At 39.5% G+C, this 17,735-nt stretch overlaps 1 protein-coding gene across 14 annotated transcripts in view; it reads left to right on the top strand.

The window, feature by feature from the left end:
* QTMAN (queuosine-tRNA mannosyltransferase) overlaps nucleotides 1-17,735 on the top strand; it is a 256,090-nt gene that overhangs the window by 12,330 nt on the left and 226,025 nt on the right. For 2 of the 14 annotated variants that reach the window (XM_034424642.3, XM_087881823.1), the window contains exon 1: nucleotides 15,275-15,387. The exons of the other annotated variants lie outside the window; for them this stretch is intronic. The gene's annotated coding sequence lies outside the window, so the exon portion shown is untranslated. Of the gene's footprint in view, nucleotides 1-15,274; nucleotides 15,388-17,735 lie in introns of those variants that run through there. 14 annotated transcript variants of the gene reach the window in all.

Genomic DNA, 17,735 nt, shown 5'->3' with positions numbered 1-17,735 from the left:
ATTTGAGACTAAGGACATTAAATTAGGATGGAAGAAGCTGGTTCTCATTGGTGTCTAGATTTTTAACATAGGGCCTCTAGAAACAAGGCATACAGGAGTGTTGGTGCTTCAGTAGATAAATCTCTAAGCACACGTCTTAAAAATACACCTTAACCATATTGCTTTAGATGAGATGTGAAAGTAAAAATAAATGTGTGAATATCCAACAGACTTACATGGAGTGCTTCACAATTTAAAACATTGCATCTTTTGAGTTCTATCCTGAAAATACAGCTCTAAATATCTGTGATCCACATATTTCTTATATGATGGAAAAAAAGAAATATACTAAAGTTTTAGCACAGAGTCCTCAAAATTTCTCAGCTTTATGTTAATGCAATGACTTGTACAAATCCACCTTTTAACTTCTCAACTATTGTATAACAGCTATATTGATTTCCTTCCCTAGAGAAACTGAATATGAGAGAACAGTTTGCTCAAGGCCACCCACTGCATGTCTGAATTTAGCCAGTCAACTCAATTTTCCAGCTTTCCTAGCCCAAAGGTTTTGTGGGACCTCACCAGGAACTTTATAGGAAGATTTAAAGCAACATTGGTTTGCTGTTCTGACCCAGTAACATATAAGATCTTAAATTAATATCCTTCAACACACTCTGGTTTATGTGGTTTGTTTTATTTGCTTTATATACTCTGGAGTTAGGTGCCCCAGGGGGAAATCTTAACCATATTTTTGTGAATACAAAAAGCTTGAGGTCTCTCTAGTAAAAACTTCCAGAAAATTTGCTGTTGACCTTGGTTGTCTACTGGACTGCAATTTAATATATGGTGACCTTCTCATTCCAACCTTGCACATAGTTTAAGGTAAATCAGAGTTTTCCCAAATAAACAATTACATGATCTTTCAGCTTAACAAGAACAATTTCCTGTCTTGATCTTACTCTTAACCTCCCTCCTCCCCACTAGAGGAAAAAAAAAATGCTTCTGTTGTCATAAATTCCTTTTGTTTTGGATATGATTTATAGTCATACAGTTACATGGCCACATCACTGTTGCTGACAGTGCTTGAAAAATTAATCTCACTTCTGCATAAAACCTTTAGCTTTCTTTTAAATATAATCTATTGTCTTATAAAACAGATGGTTATATTAGATGTTTTAACAGCAAAAACTTCAAATCAGAAGGCTGCATTTAAACATTCAATATTTTCATAATTGGACTGGACATATGAAAATGAAATTGTTGAGGATGAATTGAATCATTCACTTCTAAGATTATGAGATAAATAATTTATAGCAGTAGTTAGATACCAGATATGTACTTCTTAGAATTATGTGTAAAGTAACATACTTAATTTATGCATAATGTTAGTACCAAAGAATGGCAGATTTTTCAGGTTTTATAACAAATTTTATGATACAGGTAATTAAGATTTTAGGATTCCCCTTTTCCGAAAGCAGAGAAGGCTACAGTAGGTTATAAGAACAATCCAGCAAGTTTTCTTCCATTGATATTCTGGGAATATCAAGAATAAAACACTGCTGGGATAAATTTTGAAGTTCCAAACAATGTTCTAGAAATGGCCTAAAAAAAAAAAAGTTTGAAAATTACTCAGTAGTTCAGTTTCTTTCAGGAAATGATTTTTAATTGACAATTTTATTTGTCAAGTGTGTCTTTAAGAATATGGTCATGGGAGCAGCATATGCATATTCAATGACATCTAATGTAAACCATGATTTCATCAGGAAAAAAATAAATGTACATCATGACATCTTGATGGAAGCTCTGACACTTATATATGTGTATGTGAGACATGTACAAAAGTGGTAGAGTTTGTATTGTAGTGTTTAAATGCACTTTGTGTAATTTGTCCACCCCCAAACCCTTGTGTTCAAGTTTAAAATATATTCTCTCTTCCTTTAAATTAACAATATATTTTTTCTGATTCATAGAGCAGGCACAGAAGTGCAGACCAAGCAAAACAGCTGACTTCAAAATTAAGGTTTAAAACTTTTTCAGACACTAGAGTTTGTAAATGCGTCTTTCAAAACGGTGTTTTCCCATGAGATATCAAGTAATGCCTATATAGCTACAATTTGTGTGATATATATTGGGGTTAGTTAGGATATAATAACATAATGCTATGTGGACAAGCTGTGTGCTCTTAGGTTGTCTCCTCCTGCACATTATCTGATTTCAGTTCCCAAACCATATTTTATTTTTACTTATCAACTGGAACCAGACTGCTAATTTATCAGATGTTGTAAATCGGTCTGTTGCACTCGGGGATAAAAACATTACGCGTATTCAAAGATGGTACATCTACATCAGGGATAGGAAGCCTTTGGAAACAAGGGCCATTGGAGGTGTTTACACAGAGTAGATGGGGTTACGTTACTGAATGTAGTTAGAACTGGAATTTGGGTGTTGGCTTGAGGTCTTATTTTAACTCTAATATGTTAGAGTTTATAATCTGTTTTAGTGTTTTCCACCTCAACTGATCTTTAGCTATGATTTTATTATTGTACGCCTCCTGGAGTTGTTATAGAATGAAGCAGTCTTACAAATTTAATAAATAATCCAAAAGTGCCGTCACCTTTCAGAGTGGGCTCTAAGAGTCATGAAAAGAGGGCTAGATAGCACCATCCTTCATCTGGATGAACCCTAATTAGTTTTATGGGAAGAAATATCCATCTGGTTCAGTTCCAAGCTGGGAGAAAGACACTGGAAACATGGAGGCTGATTGGAAAGATGGTTTATTGATGAAGCAGAACCACATGGGTTCTGGGCAGCTGACAAAATGGAGAGCCAGGGGTTTTTATACCTTCTCTTGGGCTTCACACTTGAGCTTCCTGTTCCTTTGCAAGAACATGCATTCTATTGGCTGTTGTCAGACTCCCATGGGGCCATGTAGGGGTTATGTAGGGGTCACAGCTGGCTCTATAGACAAAGTACAAATCCTAGGTGTTTGTCTGAGCAAGGTTTGGTTGAAGTTTCTGAGGGTGATGCAATGAAGGGGCTTGTGATATAAAAGGAGGTTGGGTAATTCCTATTGTGGCTTAATGGCTTTTTCCTATGTTGGATCTTGAGTGAGGGCTAATCTTATCACTCTGCCTTTGTTCAGACTTTGCTGCAGGGAATTTCAAAATGTCCTGTCTTGAATAGATTTCTGCCTGCAGTATTTGCTTTGCCTATGAATAGAGCTATCTAGTTTTCAATAAGCTCTTTATCTCTTAAGTGCTGACATCTGCTGTGGGCTATTAAGGAAAGTGGGGGTTTCTTTCTGCCTCTGAAAACATGTTTCTCCATTTCTCCTTTTAGGAAATATAATATTCTGCCTTTTTAATATTCCTCAAAATATTTCATTTTTCTAGGAGCGGGGTGGCTTCCCACAGTTTTTTGTGGGAAGTTTAGCAGACAATCTATTTTACCACATGTAACATCTATGAAATAATTTATCCATCTCTTTTACCCTTCACTTTCTCTAGATTTGTTCAGATGGTTCCTCAGCTCTTCCAAGCTAAATGCATGGCATGAGGGCTAGAGCAGATGCATATCCCACTAACAGATATTCTGTTGGTAGCCAGACAGAATAGATTGGACAAAACTCAATCTATTTCACAACAAGTTGCAGATTTCCTAATAAGAATTAAGAAATGTCATGGGTCTCTTGGTGTTAAGGATTTCAGTTCTTATTTTTCTAGAAGTGTTTAATCAACAACAAACCAAAATCCTAGCTGAAAACAAAAGGTAGCTGAATATTAAAAATTATTAGTATTTCTCTTTTTGAGTTGATTTGATTTCTCAGAAAAATTAAGGAAGTGGGCACCTGGTTAAACCAAACCAACCAATTTTTCTGTTTCAGTTAACTGCTTTTCAATGCTCAGTAGGAGATTTGCATGGTTTTTCTTTCCTTTATCAGAAAGCCACATTCTTTGTTCCTGTTCTTCTTTTAAGAAAATTACTATTTGCATTTAAAATTTGGTTTTATACCAATTTCTTTATTTACATAGATTTAGAATTCTAATTGGGTAATGAGAAATGCTCAGTTGGCTTCACATATTAAGCAAAATACAGTTTGATTTGAGTTTAGTTCAACCAGTTACGGAGGACTTCAAATATATACTGTATGTTCTATATTTATTTGTGACTAGAACTGTCTGGATTTTGCAGCCCAGATTTGGTAACTCTAGTTTAAGCTTTTGTATGAACCTCATCAATTGTGGATTGTAAACCATGGTGAGATGGCTCACTGCATTTTTTTTTCTTATTTAATAAAACATAGGTAAATGGTAGAAGCAGTGGTGGGATTCAAGTAATTTAACAACTGGTTCTCTGCCTTAATGATTTCTTCCAACAACCAGTTTGCCAAACTGCTCTTAAAGTTAACAACTGGTTCTCCCGAAGTGGTGCGAACTGGCTGAATCCCACCACTGGGTAGAAGTCTATAACTTTCTTCAGCATTTCTCATAATTCAGAGGTCTTCAAACTTGACAATTTTAAGACTTGTGGACTTCAGCTCCCAGAATTTTCCAGCCAGCTATCCATAGCTGGCTGGAGAATTCTGGGAGTTGAAGTCCACAAGTCTTAAAGTTGCCAAGTTTGGGGACCCCTGTTGTAATTCATTGACTCTTTAGCACTATCACAAAGAAACACAGTTGCTGCTTTAAAAGTTAACGATTACATGGCGGCTTTATATGTGGAAACACTTCATTGATAGTATTTTGGCTAAAACAAAATAGTTGGGGTTATGTTAAATTGGATATGATAATATTCCTGAATATTTTTAATTCCTGGAAAAATATATGGCATTGTTTTAGATTAGAACAAATAGTACAAAACTTCCACCGAAAGAAGCACAAGATATTTTATACAAAATGGTATGAAAAGCCTTACAAATTCTTTCAACTCTTTGAATTTGAATTTATCGAGTTTTCTTTCTGTAAATATAGGATCTGGCTATGTATTGTTCCATTTATATCACTAGAATTAACATTTAAATGCAATGCGATGTTAAGTTTATATGTGTGAACATGCAAACTTAGAGCTAGACTATTTTTTTGTAGTTGAACAGCATTTTTTTCTTGGCTTGAATTAGCTGGATTTCCAATAATTTTCAAGCCAATGCCACTTTCCAATTAGTTCTTTGCGGCATAGTAAAATAAAATGAGCAATTGTTTTTATAAGTATCAAAATATAGTCTAATTTTGGAAGCTTCAGAGAGAGATCTTACAGCAAACAATGTAAGGCCTGTGAAATCTTAGTAAAAAAACAACAACTGGTTGCAGATATTTCTAATACATTTTTCATAATTTTGGGCCCAATGTCAAGTGAAGCAGCAACAAAATTGATCAAGGGGTAAGGAATAGGTTACAGCAAATCTAGACTTCCTGTTCACATTGGGATTTAAAATCTTGAGTGATTGTTCTTTAAATCATAAAATCCCTTGCAAAGAAATTTTATTTTGAATGTCCTAGGGCAAATTCCCATGTTCTAGTTTTATATTACAGATTGATCCCTGTGTATATAAACAATACAAGGCTATATTAATTAAACAATGCCATGAAACATATTTATGTTAAGTGTTCTATCAGGCCATATTTGTAATTCCTACAGTTCTGTGGGTTTTTAAAAGGTATTTTATCAGAATTTTTGTTCTGTCGTGAACTCTTACGTTTTAACAAAATAGCATAGGGGCTTCTTCTGTACAAAAGAGTGTTTTATTCTGTACTTTAACTATTTTAACTATATTCATGTCTTTTTCCCCTCCTGCAGATGATGTATTGAGGGATTGTCTCTGTGTTTTTGTAAAAAGGAATAATCAGTACAAGAAACCACTAGGCACATGAACAAGACAAGACTAGAATCAGCTATGTTTAACACAGAAAGTCATTTCATCCATCTTCAGCATTTCTTAGCAACATAGGGTAGTCCTACCAAGGACACTTTTACATCTTGCTTCAAATATAGTTTCGGTAATGTTTTCTATGACTTGAAGTTTGTCCACCTATCTGGAAGCTCTCAATTTCAGTGATCAAATGATGCTACTTATCTTCTCTCAGTTTAGTAACCCACAAGTTGACTAAAGAAGCATTTGTCAAGCTTTTCAAGAGTTCTGAGAAACTACTTACTAATTTTTTTTATATAGCAAAGCTGAAAGTTATTAAAAGTGTGTGAACATTTCCATATAAAGAGATTGCTATATTTTCTGATAGCCTTAGCCTCAAGGGGGATTCTAGGACTGCATATAGGAAAGGAATAATTTTGTGTCTTTTGGAATTGACTAGGTTTCTGTTCAATGATAATGTATGAAAATATCCAAGATTATTACATTATCAATTGTTTGGGTATAAGAATTGTGTTTATATACATCCAATATTTATTTATTCATTAGAGAACTCCTGTTCTTCCTGCCAGGCTGATCTGAACAAACTATAATTCAGCTAACACTTCATGCCTTATCTTTTCCTAATGTAGGTAAAACTGATTGCTCTTATTAGCTGCACTTAAGAAGCTTTGAGTAAAAACAGCTAAACTCAGCAACTTCAGCTGAATTACGAAACATTTAAGTCCTAAATATTAGAAACAGACAAAATGAAAAATTTTCCATTGGTGTGCATATAAATAGGCCTAGCAGAAAGAAAGGTGGAAAAGATGTACTATAGAACCAACTTGTATTCACAGTCTTTTACTAACTCAGTTTAGCTTTACGATGGATGGGAGAATCCTGAGGTGGTAGATTAAACTGTATAGCGATGGATTGGTGGGCAATTTCTTTTTAAAATGCAGTTGGGAGAAAAGGTGCTCTAAGTTTGACATCACAAAGAAAAGTCTAAATTCAAAACTTCTTTCTTAAGGGTTCAAGTCATGGATAAGTATTCATACTGAGCTAAATCTGCTGGTAGTCCTCGTCTTACAACCACTTACTTAGTAATTGTTCAAAGTTACAACAGCACTGAAAAAGGTGACTTATGACCTTTTTTCACACTTATGACCATTGCAGTATCCCCGTGGTCATGTGATCAAAATTCAGACGCTTGGTAACTGACTCATATTGGTTTCAGTGTCCTGGGGTCATGTGATCACCTTTTGCAACCTTCTGACAATCGAAGTCAGTGTGGAAGCCAGATTCACTCAACAACTGCAGTAATTTACTTAACTACTGTGGCAACAAAGGTCGTAAAATGGGGCAAAACTCACTTAACCACTGTCTCACTTAACCACAGAAATTTTGGGCTCAGTTGTGGTCATAAATAGAAGACTTCCTGTATCTCCTTTTTGCTCCTTCATGTGATGAAACCAATTGAGCAAAAGGGGCTGGAAAGTGGAGGAATTTTAGTCAATCTAATGGAAAGGCAGGAGATTGAACCCAAATGATTTTCACCCTAACATTAAAAGAAATTCTGTTTGGAATTGTGAAGGACTCTTCACCCAAAGGTTCATTTCTGGACTGCCCATGTGAATATAGATATTTAAAAGTTCTATCAAATGAAGAATTCTATATCTTTTAAGCCCAAAGGTGCTTACAGCAAAACATATTAAGGACAATATACACACTATATACATTTTGCTTGCTTTGTTTTGCATTGCTTCCTGGAATACCCATGTGGCTTTTATATGAAAAGCTACATGTTGTATTTAAGAAGAAACATGGAAATCAATAGAATTAATCTCAGTCTTTCATTGATGCTCTTTCACATATTTCTATCCTCTTCAAAAGCTGGAAAAAGGCCTCTTCAGAATATAGTAAGGGTCTGTACTGATTTCTTTTATTTTTTAAAATTCTGTTGTATATTATTTTTACATCTGTTTTGATAAGCAGCATATAAATTTTAGAAAATATAATTTTTCTCCAGATTCTTTACTTCCACCATTCCATGAATGAAGACAGTATGATTCATATTTCAATAACTATTTTTTAAAAAAATGTGAATAGTTACTGTGAATGATTGTCCATCGTGATTCAGATTGAAATAATTCATCACATTTGTCCTAAAGGAATACTTTTTATGTAGTTACTTCCACTGTTTCCTCTTCTCATTTTCTAGTAGTGGTTCTACTGTACATCCTAATTGTATGCATTGTAATTTAATGAAAAACATTCTCAGAATTTTGGGAACACAACTGTTTCCATTTCCCTCACAGGGTAATGTATTGTAGAAAGCTTTGAAGAGGTGCTTTGCTTTACCAATGCTTTGGGCTAAGCAGGTCTTCTAATCTGATTTGTGAAATAATTCCATTGAAACATGGTCCTCTCTGAAGATTCATTCAGAGACTGAAGAGGAACCAGGAATGCCTTGAGTTCAGATGCGGGGGGCAGGGTCTTAGTAAGACAACTTGAATAACTGGGTGCTGTTATTGGGGTAAAAGGCCCAATTCCTGATTAGAACGCTCTGAAACGCTTCACAAGTCCTTAAGAGCAGTGATGTCAATAGACTGAGAGTTGAAAGAGATAATGTGTGCAATTATAGGGAAGGGATTCTTGGGAGCAGTAATTTAGTCAGAAGTTTTTATTGGTGGAGGTTTGAAGTCTGATATCTATATCTATTGGACATAATCCAAGTCCTGCAAATAATATCTTCACGTACATTCTTTATTGCTTTTTAATTATTAAGAAAAAAACCCCACAAAAATAATAATGATGTATCTTCCTTTGACCTCACTGGGTGTTGTTTACCTCAGAGGAGAATTTAGTAAGTCCTATCTGCTTGCCAAACATGCTGATTTTCCTAGGGAACAGGGTACCCTGCTTCTAAAAAGAGAAAGTTACCAGTAAGTTTCACTTCATGTTAATTTAAGGAGGTTCTTCTGATATAGCCAATTAACAGAGACCTCTGTGAATGAGCTATGAGTATGCAGGAGCCACTTCCAGTACTGAAGAAGTCTCAGAAATGATACAAGTACATTAATAAAATTGTGATATCATAGTGTCCCACAAAATGTATATCATCAATATACAATGAATTTCACCTTCATTGCTTTATACAGGCATATTAAAAATAGTGGTGTTTGGGGCAGAGGGGGATAAATAGCATGGTGTGGATCTGCTTACTTACCTATTTTTTTCTCTCATTAAAAATACCTGATTAGATTAATGAAGGCTTACCCCCTTTTAAGCATCAATGCAAAATGTGATTGTTTGGGGATTTGTTTAGCCTTGATGATGTGCTACTGAATTTTCCCTGAGGTTCATCTTTCTGTGCGTTTTGCAATTGATGATATTTCTAGCTTATGGAGTCCTTAGAACAAGCATCTGTTATTGGAACAGTCATAGCAACACGGTATGACATGTGTGCTACATCTTTCATGCAAAGGACATTTTTGAGTCCAAAATTCATTCCTCCTGGCAGTTCAGTGATTGACAACCAGATGAGCAGCCACAAGGACAAAGAGCTGATTCATATAAACTATTGTCTTGGAACATTTTCCTCCTCGTTTAGTTGCTTATTGTAGTTTTTCCATGGCTGGCTGTGATGAAAAGCTCTAGACTTCCTGTTTAGAAGGTAGCTGGAGAAGGAGCCATTGTGGTAGCAGTTTTTCTCCTGTGAAAGCAATGTGTAGCCTAAGAGCTTAAGTTTCTTCAAAGGCATTGGACTTATGCCATGGGTCAGGAGTTCTCAAACTATGGGTCATGTTCCCCCAGGAGGTTGAGTTTGCTATTTATTTTTGAAAGTCTCTGTGTTCTGTAAATGAGAAAATGATACAATATATTGTTATATAGTCTAGATTTAATGATAAGATCAAAGATTGACTTCATTTCAATAGTTATGTCTAGTTACCAAATGTGGCCTTTTCCCCAGCTTTTAATTTTAATAACTATAATACACGCAACCTTTTTTTCTCCCCCTATTATTTATCTTTGAGAACACACACACACACACACACACACACACACACACACACACACAGAGAGAGAGAGAGAGAGAGGGAGAGAGGGAGAGAGGGAGAGAGAGAGAGAGAGAGAGAGAGAGAGAGACTGCAGTCTACAAATCCTGCTGTGCTGCCCTCTCATATGGGAGGGCAGAGACTTCCTGTGAGAAAGAGCAAGGCACACTGTGAGTATGCCAAGAGTGTATACTTCTATTAGGGTTTCCCAAGATATGAACATTATCCCAATATTGGGCAATAGTGATGTAGGAAGATGTTACAGATGAATGATCACTTTAGTGATAGCAACAAAGGCATAAAATTTCATACTGTATTGCATAGGAAGAAGGCAATGATAAATCACTTCAGGATATTACCAAGGGAAAATGTCTGTGGAGATTCTTGGTCATCCAGGTCATAGTTGCTCAAAGGTGTTTTTTTCTTGAGGAGGAGGAAGAAGAAAACATTTCACTTCTCATCCAAGAAGCTTCATCAGTTCTGATGGCAGGAGGATAGAAGGATAGGTACTGACAGTTGAGACTGGATGGTGGGGGGACCCTATCAGAACCTATCCTTCCATCCAGGGACAGGTTTCAAAACCCGTCGCTCGTGGGTGCATGCGCGCAATGCTTCTGCACATGCACAGAAGCATCCAGGTGGCTGGGCAGAGCCTCCCGCCGCTACCAGTTTGCCTGATCCAGGGCGAACTGATAGCAACCCACCACTGCTTCCATCTCCCCACTGTCCACTCTCAACTGTCAGTACCTATCTTTCTATCCTCCTGTCATCAGAACTGATGAAGCTTTTTGTATGAGAAGCAAAATGTTTTCTTTTTCTTCCTCAAGAAAAAAACCAGATCCAGTTGCTTTTGAAGAAAAAAACACCTTTGAGATTACCAAGGGAACCAAATGGGCAGGCAAGATAAAGTGATTGGACAATATTGTGTTGGATGATTATCTTGCCTGTCCATTTGGTTCACAGAGTGCTAATGGTATTTATGATGCAGCTGAATTAAAAAAAAAAAAAAACTGGGTGCCTGGTTACTGATCTGACCATGCAGGGAAATAAACCTGAAGCTGCAAAGGAAATTACAGCGGCAGCATGAATGTAAGAAGTATAAACAAGGAAAAGCTCAACAAAGTAAAAGCATTTAATGAATCAATTATTGTTTAACAGTGTGGATAGGAGCATATGGAAATGGATTGGAATTTTATACTTCCAGCCAGAAGATCATATTGTTTACTATTCAAGTCCATGAAAACGAAAGGAAGATCAGTGTTGTTTTCATAGCCAGAAGAAGTACAACAAAGATTGTGGATGGATACAATGCAGTTAGTGACCAAGTAATATCAATTAGATTTCACAGATAGCCCCTTTGTGATGGATATTCAAGCTTATGCCTCAACCACTTTTGGAAAGGAAGAGGAAGATGACAAGTTCTGTGGTCAGGTTCAGTAAGAAATTATAAAACATGAAACAAGATGTGCTGCCAAAGTTGGAAATATTAAAGTGGAAAATGTAGTTTGGTAATATAGCTTAGGGAATAGAAATTAAGAAGCAGAACACTTTATATTTTATTTATTTATTTTTAAATTTGTATACATATATGTTTGTATATATATATGTTTCTGCCAATCCATTGATTTTGTATTTTCTAACGTTTTCAAGAAGCAATATTACATTGACATCTATAAAGACAATGAAGGTGTGTATGTGTGTGTGGATATGTGGAATTATAGGAGAGTACTTTGCAAATAGTTAATATGATTCAAAAATGCCATTTTGTTTTGCTTTTAAAGAGATGTGTCCAATTGAATCACACTCAAAATGCAAGTTGTTTGCTAAATCCATGACTAACTATATGCTAACAGAAGTTTTTAGAATTCATTTAAGTAAAGTGTTTGAAAGAATCTGGAAATTGGCTTCCAATATTTGCTGTGTTTCTGCCTTTTAATGAATAGTGCATAATACATTTGTAATACCATATATGTGTGAACCTCACCCTTTTTATAGAGAAAAGTGATCTAGCTACTCTTATTAAAATAGAGCTGCATTTATTTTAGGATCTCTATTATGTGCCACTCCATTCTCTTGTGTCTTTCACATCTTTTTCAAGGCTTGTACAACTTGGAAGCTCCATTCTAGCCGGAGTGCGAAAAGGGGACTTTCTTCAGTCAGTGGACCTACGAGAAGCCTATCTGCATGTGCCTATCCACCCAGAGCACCGACAGTTCCTGAGATTCGAGTATGCGGGGCACCATTTCCAATACCATGCAATGCCCTTCGGCCTTTCATCGGCACCCCGCACCTTCACAAAACTAGTAGCGGTGGTGGCGGCCAAACTCCGGGCGCTCCCGGTGAGAGTCCTTTGTTACCTGGATGACATTATACTCCTTTCGTCCTCACAGGTCCAGGCGACCAGGGACAGGAAACTGGTCCTGGAGGCCTTCCAAAACCACGGTTTCAGAATCAATCTCGAGAAGAGCCACCTCCATCCCTCCACCCAAATTCTCCACTTGGAGGCAGTGATAGACTCGGCCAGAGGACAGGTTTTTCTGTCCCCAGACAGAGTTCGGAGCATCCAAGACCTGGTCCAGCAGATAACAGCAAGGAAGAAGGTACCACTACTTCAGCTGTCATGTCTCCTCGGGAAGATGGTCTCCTGCTTTGGCATCGTACCGTGGGCACGCAGACATTCGAGGCCACTCCCGTGGTTTCTCCTACCATTTCAACGGGCGGGAAAAGCCAACGCAAAGCGAGACGTGAGCCTCACAGTCCAGGTCTGTCGCTCTCTCAAGTGGTGGACAACCCGAGCACTGCTCAAGAGCTCCGACTTCCTAGAACCAAACAGGCTGGTTCTAACCACGGACGCAAGCCTCCGAGGGAGGGGAGCGCACCTTCTCAATCTGGTGGCGCAGGGTCAATGGTCCCCTCGCGAACAACTCAACAGCATCAACCTACTGGAGTTACGGGCGATCAGACTAGCTCTTCGCCACTTTCAAGCCACAGTTCAAGGCCAGCATGTGTTGATTCTGACGGACAACATCTCGGCCAAGGCACATGTGAACAGAGAGGGAGGGACAAGGTCACGACTTCTCATGCTAGAATCCGAAGCCCTGTTGAATTGGGTGGAACAACACGTCTCGTCAATCAAGGCAGACCACATCTCGGGGTCGACCAATGTCAGGGCAGACTGGCTCAGTCGAGAAACAATAGACCAGGTGGAGTGGCAACTCCACCCCAGCCTGTTCTAGGAAATCACCACCCGATTCGGGAAACCGGAAGTGGACCTGTTTGCGACTCCGAGCAACTCACAGCTATCCCGATTTGTGTCTTGCTACCCAACTCCTCAGGCGGAGGATCACGACGCCCTTCGCTGCAAATGGTTGGACGGCCTCCTGTATGCCTTTCCACCAATCCCGCTGCTGCCGCGACTCATCAGAAAGTTGTTATTGGAAAAGGCCAACCTCCTGCTGGTGGCCCCAAACTGGCCCAGGAGGTCGTGGTACGCAGACCTGGTGGCCCTGTCAGTGGACCAGCCGTGGATCATCCCACCGCACCAGGTCGATCTGCGCCAGGGGGCGGTTTCTCACCCAGAGCCACAGTGGCTACAATTAGCCGTCTGGCACTTGAGAGGGTAATCCTAATGAAAGACAATTTGCCGCATGCAGTCGTCAATACCATCCAGGCGGCTAGACGGCCATCGACCTCGCGCATCTACGAAGCATCGTGGAGGGCGTTCTGCCACTGGGGGTCTCGCCATCATGTTGACCCCACGACAGCCACTATACGGGACATCCTGGGATTTCTACAGGAGGGCCTAGATAAAGGACTGTCTCCAGCCACCCTGAGACGGCAGACAGCTGCCTTGTCTACAGTCATCACTTGTGCCCCATACCAGTCCCTGGCACATCACCCACTTATCAAAGGGTTTCTACATGGGGCCACGAACCTGCATCCTCCCACGGTGCACCGATACCCCTCTTGGGACTTGCCGCTTGTTCTGCGCACTTTGACCGGGCCTCCGTTCGAGCCATTGGAGTCAGTGGCCTTCAAACATCTGTCTTTCAAGGTTACCTTTCTCCTAGCCATTACTTCGGCCAGGAGGGTCTCCGAATTAGCGGCCCTGTCCGTCCGTAAGGACCTGTGCGTCTTCAGAGACTCCACGGTGATACTGTGTCTCGATCTGGCCTTCATACCGAAGGTGAATTTGTGGTTTCATCGGGCTCAAGAGTTAATCCTCCCGGATTTCTGCCCATCACCTTGTGATGACAGGGAGAAGCGTTGGCACACCCTCGATGTATGTCGCGCCCTACACCAGTACATTCGCAGGACAGCATCCTTCCACCGCACAGAAGCGCTCCTGGTGTTGTTCAACCTGGCGTCCATGGGCCAGAAGATTTCGGCCTCAACGGTCAGCAGATGGATTAAGGCCTGAATCGCCCTGGCATATGACCTGAACGCCAGACCGCGGCCGGGCAGGATCCTGCCCCACTCTATGCGTAGCGCGGCTACTACGGCAGCCTGGGCCACACAGGCGTCAGCAGCAGACATTTGCAGAGCAGCCACCTGGTCTTCGCTGTCACCATTCATTCGCCACTACAGGATAGATGCCTATAATTCCGCTGAGGCGTCCTTTGGTCGTAGAGTACTCCAGCGGGTCCTGGCTGCGGAGGACAGAGGAGGCAGTCAGCTTCCCGCCCGTGGAGTTTAAGCTTGGGTATATCCCATTCATGGATAGTGGAGCAGTGCACAGGAAAATGGACGTTGTCTTACCTGAACGTCCGTTTTCTGGGCGCTGCGAACACTATCCATACCCCCCCCTACAATATGGCTGACTGCCAAGGCGCGTTTAGCCTTCACTAGTTATGGTTGTTGTTTAATAAAGTTATGGTTTTTTGTTTGTACCAGACCAAGTTTGTCGTTTACTTCGCCTTCGTTCAGACTGGGGTATCATGGGAATAGGGGGTGTGGCTAAGGAGCCGGGAAAGGGAAGTTTAGTTTTAAATTGCTCTGAGTTGTTTGCCAAAGGCTGAAGGATTTAACCCATTCATGGATAGTGTTCGCAGCGCCCAGAAAACGGACATTCAGGTAAGACAACGTCCATTTTGTTACAATAAAAACTCAATTTGTTTCTGACCTCTTGTAAGTAAGATCTTTGGAATTTAATGATCAGAAGTGCAGGCTTGTAAACATTGTATAAACAAATTATAGTGTCCTCTTTCCCACAACCCCAAGTTTACTTTTAAATAGGCATGTCATAAAATGTAAATGTGGGCTGGTTGCTGAGCGATCAACATGTGGTCATGTGATTGTGTGTGGGGGGGTGGTGGAGATCAGAACTTAGTAACCGGGTCATAATGCGACTGGGGGAGATCTGTTATATCTTTGAACGGTTGCTAAGTGACCAGTTGTAAATCAAGGGTCATCTATATGCTTGGCAGTTAGTTAGACCCAATTTACAGAAGTCTGTGATTCAATCTTACGTCCTGATTCACCTGATCTTATATCCTGAATCACCAGGTAAAGGCTACTGTCTTAGTATCAACTTGTACAAAAAATAATATTAGGATGATCATATGCAGCAGATCATATGAATTGTATATACATGATTCAGATCAAGAGGATTATATTTTGAAAAATATGTTATCTTGTATGAAGAGAACAGGTCTCTCATTCTTTTCCAGCAACCATCTATCAGAGATAAGTTTCAGGGTTTTTTTTTAGAATTATATCATGTGTGTAGGATTGAGGGAGGGTATTTTGAATTATATGGAAACATGTACAGTAGTTACTCTGCAGTTTATAGTAGATTTTTTCCCCTAACTGTGTCATTCTGAAAGGCTGAAAAGCAACCACCAAGTGGTTTAATGCCGGATTACACTCAATTCTAACATTTTTTAAAAATGTACAGTTTTTATTGAAACTTTTAAACCAAAAGATAAAAGCTAACACAAACTATTAGAAAGTCAGGGAGAAAAATAAAGCAGAAAAGGTGCAAGAAAAGAAAAAAAGGTTAAAAATAGAAAAGATGAAGTATAGAGAAGTGCTTCCAATATTCTTCACAGCATTTATAAATGCAAATACATTTTAATCCCTTTAAAGTTACATCACGTTGCTCTCTTTTCTATAATCTATCCTATGCAGTTATAAAACCCATAACTCTCGAGTCAATTCTAGTATATTTTGTGAGGAAACGAAGTGATTTGCTTTCACGTGTTTCTGACTTTGAAGTGGAGGCGTATGTATGTGGAGAATTGCACGTGTTTACTGGCAATACTATTCTCTCGAAAAATGGGTAATCTTCCGGGATTTTGAAAATGAAGTGAGAACCATCCATTGGCAACATGCCTTTAAAAAGAGTTTATACACTACTGCTGTTTAATAATGAAAACATGATTCCTGATTATTAGGCAATAACAGTTAAATATTTAATACCTAAATATATCCAAGAAAATGTTCCTGGTCGTTTTTAATGTTCAAATATTCATTTTACCAGGCACAAATACGCATGTTTATTTACACTCCTTTGGTGCTGCTGTTTAATTTAGTTTTCAACTTATTGTCTATATCCCCTCCCAGAGCTCCAGAACTTCCAGGATAAGGCAACAAAAATACTGAAGATGTCCCTAATGCATGTATATCTCCACCATTCTCTGGTGCCTAGTTATAAGTTGTGTTTTAATAATACGGGTTTAAGAGACATTTTTAGTTGTGTTTTACTTGCATGTAAATGAAGGATCGCAAACTGAATAGGTTTGGCATTCTTCCTTTCCAATACTGCAGATTGCAGCAGTACCTGACTCAAATGCTTGTTTCTCATACTCTGATTGTTTGATTTGTATCCCACCTTGATTGCTTTATAAATAACGTCAGGCAGTGAACATATCTAATACTCTGTCCTCCTCCTATTTTCCCAACAAAAACAATCCTGTGAGGTATGTTGGGCTGAGAGAGCGTGACAGATCTAAGATACCCCAGCTGGCTTTCATGGCTAATGTTGCTTAATCTTTTCTATACGTTTCCTCCAGATCCATATAGATACTGAGAAGGGGGTGATCTGCTCATATTCTGTGTGCTACGGGGTAGCCCAAATGCTTAGTAATCACCAAACATCCCTCTCCTTTTATTTGACAGGGCTGGGTGTGAAAACAGGAACACTTGTATAGGTAGTCCTCAGCTAAGGACCACAATTAAGCTCCAAATTTACACTGCTAAGCAAGACAGTTTAAGTGCGTCTTGCCCCATTTTACAACCTTTCTTGCCACACTTAGCAATAGCACTTATATACTGCTTCACAATGCTTTTACAGCCCTCTCTAAGCAGTTTACAAAATCAGCATATTGCCCCCACCAATCTGGGTTCTCAGAAGGATGGAAGGCTGAGTCAACCTTGAGTTTGGTGAGATTTGAACTGCCAAATTGCAGGCAGTCAGTCAGCAGAAGTAGCCTGCAGTACTGCATTCTAACCACTGCACCACTGCGGCTCTTAAATGAATCCCTGCAGTTCTTAAATTAGTAACGTGGTTGTTAAGTGAATCTGGCTTCCCTATTGACTTTGCTTATCTGAAAGTCGCAAAAGGTGATAACATCAGGGGTGGGCTTCAAAAATTTTAGCAACGGGTTCTCTGCCCAGTTGCTGGGTGGGCATGGCCTAGTCGGCTTCCTGCACCACGGTGGGAGTGGGGGGGCTTTTTGCCCTCTCCGGGCTCTGGAGGCTTGCCTCGAGCTCTGGGAGGCCGAAAACGGCCTCCCCAGACTCCAGAGGCTCTCTGGAGGCCGGAAACAACCCCGTTTCCGGACTTCCTGAACTTCTGGTAGGCCCATTTTTCACCCTCCCCAATCCTCCACATGTGCCCTGCACTTACCTGC

Source organism: Pantherophis guttatus, chromosome 1, assembly GCF_059756535.1.
Source record: "Pantherophis guttatus breed Tessera chromosome 1, ASM5975653v1, whole genome shotgun sequence".
Classification (NCBI taxonomy): Eukaryota; Metazoa; Chordata; class Lepidosauria; order Squamata; family Colubridae; genus Pantherophis; species Pantherophis guttatus.
This window is presented reverse-complemented; position numbering and strand designations above follow the sequence as displayed.